Here is a 6000-nt window from a genome sequence, read left to right on the forward strand (position 1 = left end):
CGCTTATTACGCGGATACTTACTAAATATATCAATAATTTGACACAAAATATTGATTTAAAAATGATCTCAAGAGTCTATGATCAGAACTGCGTCCATAGCAACCGCCTGTTCTTCAGAAATAACAGACGGTAGAATGTCGTAATTGATCGATCAGAATCGAGTATTCAACAGAGCCGTGTAATCACTTCTAGATCTTCTTTTAGAGACTTAATATCAGCCGTAAAAAGCTTAGGTTTTCTCATTACTAGGCAAAAAAAAAATGTACATTGTAACTTTGCACTTGGGAAAATGTACTTTTCTGACAGGATTTAGTAAGTAAATAATAAGTAAACACGGCTGAGGCTCATCGGTAAACATCACATGTCCCATAAAGGAATCCTGATGGACCCCAAAGACTTGAGGTGTGTATGGCAGAATCGCTGTATACTGTGATGCAGAAGTATAATTCCTCCAGGGTGAGTTACAGTTCAGCTTCTGATCTCAGCAACACAACACTAGACACACGTGTGCCAAGTTGAGCTTTAATTACATCCCAAAGTAATCATGTTTACATTCTTTCATTAACCGCTGGCAGCTCTGCAGCCCCGATGAAGAACACCTCCAACCACAACAAGCGTTTCAGCACCTAATCCAGAACATATTAAAAAGAGGTAATACAGATCAGCACTCAGAGGACGCATCACCACTTGGTGCCAAAAGGAAATGAATGAGTTCCCAATGAACTGCGCTGTATTCGTCACATTTTACGACAGAAACCAAATACTTCTTTAAAATTGAATATTTGCTCACAAACCACACACATTCATAACTCAGCACTGTGCCACATGACCTGACCTGATTAGACGTACAGAAATCTGAGTGAAACAGGCGAAATTCTGTTAGAAATAGAAATAAGGGTTGTGGTTTTTCATTCTCACAAATGAAAAAATGCTAAAAAAATAAGCTCTTCAGTTATGCACACACCTGAACCTCCCCAGATATTTCTGCAGAATAATTGTGGAACATCTGCTGTTTCCCCTCTTTGCCTCACTCCATATTTTTTTTTTAAATATTTTCTACAACCTCCTCCACCCCTTCCTCCTCTCTTTCTTTTAATTAATCAACTCAGCCATCTGTCGCTCACGGTAACAAGTCACACAGCATCACGGACTGATCACAATGACCACTGATTGTGAAGCGTAATCACATGTAGACAAACGGCTCTATAATTTTCCGCTCTGTTACACTGCAGTGACTCACCACATGTTCAAGAATGGGATGGCTTTTGTTTCTAACTGGCCAGCTGAGCCTTTAGTTTACATTCAAAACACACAAACACACACACACGTTTTAGCTTATCACAGATATTAGCATTATTAGCATAACCACTACACGGCCAAAAGTTCCAGCCATGTGATTGTTGTCACCGTGTTCATTAATGAGCTGCAGCTTTTAGTCTTTCCTCCAGATGTTGAACCTGCTGCAGGGATCTGCTCCCATTCAGACACCAGAGCATCAGTGAGGTCCAGCACTGGTGCTGGTGGATCAGGTCTGGCTCCCAGTCAGTGCTCCAGTTCATCCCAAAGGTGTTGGGTGTGAGTATCCCAACACACTATTTCACCTCCACAAAGTTGGGGGAATTGTGAGACAGATGTTTAAAAATGAAGCACCGGAGGGAGAGATATCCTGACCTTTAATCCCTATGAGTCAAGCATCCCATATTTCCCATAATGCAACTCGATAGTGTCCTTTCATTAGACCCTCCTTGCCTGGTAAACAACCACCACATTCAAACTCCACACCTCCAGGTTTGTAATACATACTTTGTTATACATTTGTAGACTAGTAAAAATGCCTTTTTAAAAATCTAAAACATCAATCAGTATCGGCCTCAGAAATCCAGTACCGGTCGGGGTTCAGCTCCGCACAGCCCAAACGCTCCGATACCACTCTGACATGCGTCACTGGTTCCCACCACTAACCGCAGCATTAACATAAAGAGCTCAAGGTGAAGTGTGAGGGCGAGTCATCAGTAATTCCAATCGCACACTTGAGGGATTTCCGAGCGAATGGAAGTGGCATTTCTCATTTCCTAAATCAGATTTCACACTTCCTGGATGGGTTAAGTGTGGAGTCAGTTGTGGCAGCCAGAGCCAAGTGCTACTACTACTGTTCCCTCACAGCGCAGGGTTCTGGCACACCTTCGAACAAGTGATGAATATTTAAAATATTTCTCTCTGAAACATGCAGGGGAAGGGTTCACCTGTTCTTTAGAAAGAGGGATGGAAAGAGACGCGGAGGCCAGAGGGAGTCGTAAGCAACCGAAGGTTTAAACGTTTCCTACAGCTTCCTCGGGAGTTCAATGGAGAGTCAAAAAAACCCCATGATGCATTTCATATACCAAATGGCAAACCATGCAGGATTTCTTTCAGAGGGGAAGTAAGAGTGAAAGGAAGCAGCAGAGTGTCAAAGTAGTAACAGCTGTTACAAAGAAACCCCAGAGATTAACAATGTGTGTGCATGTAGATGCATTCTGGGAGCAAGTTACATGCAGATGTCAATTCTCTAACGGTGACTAGGGATGGCTACTGTTGGGAACTGTTTTGGAAAGGAGATCGGGAACAGATACTTTTGGGGATTTCGTCAAACGAGCTCTGAGAAAGCCACCGTACACGACCTGCTCGGCTGCAAACAGCAGGCAGGCAGTCAGAGACCAAACCGGAGCGAAAAGGAGATGGATGTTGGACTAACATTCACCAGGTGGACACAAACACGACCCCAAACGAATGCCAACGTCGCTCTGTGTCTGCTGGACGTGTAAATAATAATGTAAACTTTATAAAAAGGTGATAATCTGGCAGTGCTGTGTTTACAGCTTGTTGCACTGCCCCCAAGTGGCCAAATATATATAAATAAATAAATGAAGGAGCCCAAATCCTGAAATGTTGTCTTAACACAAAGTACTAAATAAAATATAGCCTAAATCTGTATTTAAAAATCAGGAACGATCTGATCAAAGAATCAGTAAAGGGGACTAAGACTCTGGGCTCTCTGTACTTGACAGTTTGACACATTTTGGTCAATATCAAAGTAGTATGTTCAATATCCAGCCCATAATAGTGTGCTGAGCCTCTATTCAGCTCAACTGAGAAGACAACCATGCCTTTGTAATTAGAGACACGCCTTTAGCTCTAATTCCTCCTGTGCTATATTTGCTCATATTTTAGTGTCCAGACTATGGGTGCAAATTAGCTGCCGAGCTAATTCATGTGCGCTGTCCCTTATAATCCTTAAGATTAAAACATTAAGATTTCAGTCCTTCCAGTTGGAGACAGCTGTGGTCACTGGAGGGAATTGCAGGTGCATTTTCCCCCAATCCAGGGCCCACAAACACTCCTGTATCTGTTTCCACTGGCAGGAATTCGTATTAAAAGCCTCCCCAGAACAAACCAGGGCTGCGTAATCCGTTCCCTTTCCATGGAGGGGGAAGGATCCTGATCTTAAGAGTTTTAAATCAAATGACTGCTTCGAGAGTTACGAGTTTTGTTGGGGTTTCATTAAATGGCAGCTTAACATTACAGAAGCACAACAATGAAACCAGAAAGAATAAATCAGTAGGTGGAAAGAGTATTTCTGTTAAGTCAGATCAGCAGAGTGGTGACAGGACTGATGTTCATTTACAGTGTGTGTGTGTGTGTGTGTGTTACTGTATATGGTGAGCAGAGTTGTTTCACTAGTGCATCTACAGCAGCTGTCTGTCTGCTTTTAGGGTTTAATCAGCATCCAGGAGGAATCAGGGCATCGTGACCTCAGAATGGGGCCAAATTAAAGCAATTTAAATCAACCGTTTCATTCATTCATTTTCATGGGGGGTGGCGTGTGTGCGCGCGCACGCACGCGCTCGGGGGTGGGGGGTCTGAACATGGCTCAGCGCATAAGAATGTAGCTCAGTTAGACCTTATCCAACACAGTGGTCACATGGACCTGGCTTACACACACGCGCACTTTAATGATCAGAGACACGCACACAATCCATCAAACTCGCATCATCTCTGAGTATTAAACACAAGCTGGCTGCTTCTGTCTCTGCTACAGAGGCACAAAGTGAACATCCCCCTCACCTGAGTCTGGACTTCTGAAGGCTGTTACTTCCACTGGCGCTCCGAGCCGCGAACCACTCCAAATCCTAATCCAGGGGGTTTGTAAACCATTCAAAAATCCATCCGGAATCAGGGGGAAAACTCTGCAGGAGGAGGTGGCATCGAGTCCAGTCCAGAAAGTGTGTATCTGTATGCGTGTGTGTGTGTGTGTGTGTGTGTGTGTGTGAGAGAGAGAAACACTCACATTAAACGCTCCTGCACACACAAACACACAGCGCGAGGGAAGCCAGGTGGTGGAGCAGAGACTCGGTGTGACTGCGGAGCTCCAGAAGAAGAGGCTGAGTCCGTGAACAGTTTACCCCCAGGACGGTGCACCCGGCCTGGGCTGGAGGAGTGAGGACGGTGCGCCCGTCAGAACCCGTCTGCGGCTCTGAGTCGCGTCTCTGTCGGGCTGCTGCTCAGTCATTAGCCGGTCAGCGCTGCGAGGAGGACACACACTGCTCTCTCTGCCCAGCTCCTCCTGACAAATGAGGCTGTTCACTGCAGCAACACCACCCCCACCAGATAAACCCCGCCCTCCCACATGGGCTCAGCCAATAGCAGAGACTGCCTGGTCTTACTTCCTACCCCCTTCTCTCTCTCTCTCTCTCTCACACACCTCTCTCTCTGAGACAGTTTGGTGACACAGACAAAGGCTCAGCTTCACACCAGGAGCCAATCACAGATATTCAACCTCTAATGCAAGCAGACACTCAGGCAGACTCAGACTCCGACAGCTGGAGAAACACTTCTGTCCACATCTGACTCAAGCGCATTCAAGAGATTTCACAGCATTTTAAAGAGTCGCAGTCTTTAGTCCAGAACCACACTGAACACGTTAATCAAGAAACCACAGGACCCAAACTCAAAAACTAAAGTTCATTTAGTACATTAATGTCTGTGTGTTGTGCTACATCTGAAAAACAATAAAGGTTAGGTTAATTGGTGACAAAAACAATGTTGTCTTGTTCTTTGTAATTTACTGTTGGGACTGTCAACCCTGTCTCCTAAAAATATGCTTATATACTACTAATTATGTTTTGGAGGAGATGTAGTTGCTGTAGGAGATCAGTCAGGAGATCGAGGTGGATGGTTCATGTCCTGCGTCCCACTTATTTCGAGGTTTAGGCTGCTAAAAAGTTTTGGTTAAGGTTCGGAAAAGGTTGTGACTGATTACTAAAACCTTCACATGACCGCCATCTTTCTTTACCTTAACCACGTTCTGCTGAACGCAGACATAAAGACAGTAATCGTGCTTTATTTGCCAAGAACAGATACTGTGAACAGTTTGCAAATACAATCAATACAAAAGTTGCCTCGTTGTGTTGATAGAAAATGTAATAAAGGCGGCATTTTATGTCTCAAAAGTTATATATGAACGGCTGTGATGTTTGAATGAATGTATGAAAAGAAATGTGCACCGGTGGAAAAAGAGAGAAAGAAAAACAAAAAAGGCAAAACACCTGTTCCCTAAGTAACGGATCTGCAGTTTTGCATCCACGTGACAGCCACTGCTGGTTTGCAGCCTGAACGAATGCTGAACACAACGTGTTGCCGTCAGGAAGCTCGTGTTCGACCAAACAGTGACATTCATTCAAAACTGGAACCAGGATCCTGCGGTCAAAAGGAAGGTAAAGTTTATTATTTCCTAATCAGCTTCCTGGGTTCGATTAAAAGTTCCTTAAGTTCCTTTAAGAAAATAGTATTAAGGTAGCAGTATATGCGCTCGTGACAGTTTCCAGTGTAAAACTTTGAAAAGAAATGTACCATTTTGTACTAACACGCGTGCAGCGATGGACGTCGCTAACACTTTGGAAAAGTGCTGCCAGTTTCAAACATCACAAATCTTTAATTTTCAGTATCCGTGCCTGAATTTTTAA

At 44.0% G+C, this 6000-nt stretch overlaps 1 protein-coding gene across 2 annotated transcripts in view; it reads right to left on the bottom strand.

The window, feature by feature from the left end:
- LOC122873289 (LARGE xylosyl- and glucuronyltransferase 2) overlaps nt 1–4616 on the bottom strand; it is a 91949-nt gene extending 87333 nt beyond the window's left edge. Inside the window, exons 1-2 of one of the 2 annotated variants that reach the window (XM_044189813.1) lie at nt 4326–4616; nt 4103–4224 (exon numbers count right to left, since the gene is read on the bottom strand). The gene's annotated coding sequence lies outside the window, so the exon portion shown is untranslated. The remainder of the gene's footprint in view (nt 1–4102; nt 4225–4325) is intronic. The other variant, XM_044189834.1, reaches the window with a different exon arrangement.
- Nucleotides 4617–6000: the final 1384 nt, after the last annotated feature.

Source organism: Siniperca chuatsi, linkage group LG1 (genome assembly GCF_020085105.1).
Source record: "Siniperca chuatsi isolate FFG_IHB_CAS linkage group LG1, ASM2008510v1, whole genome shotgun sequence".
In the NCBI taxonomy this organism is placed as follows: domain Eukaryota; kingdom Metazoa; phylum Chordata; class Actinopteri; order Centrarchiformes; family Sinipercidae; genus Siniperca; species Siniperca chuatsi.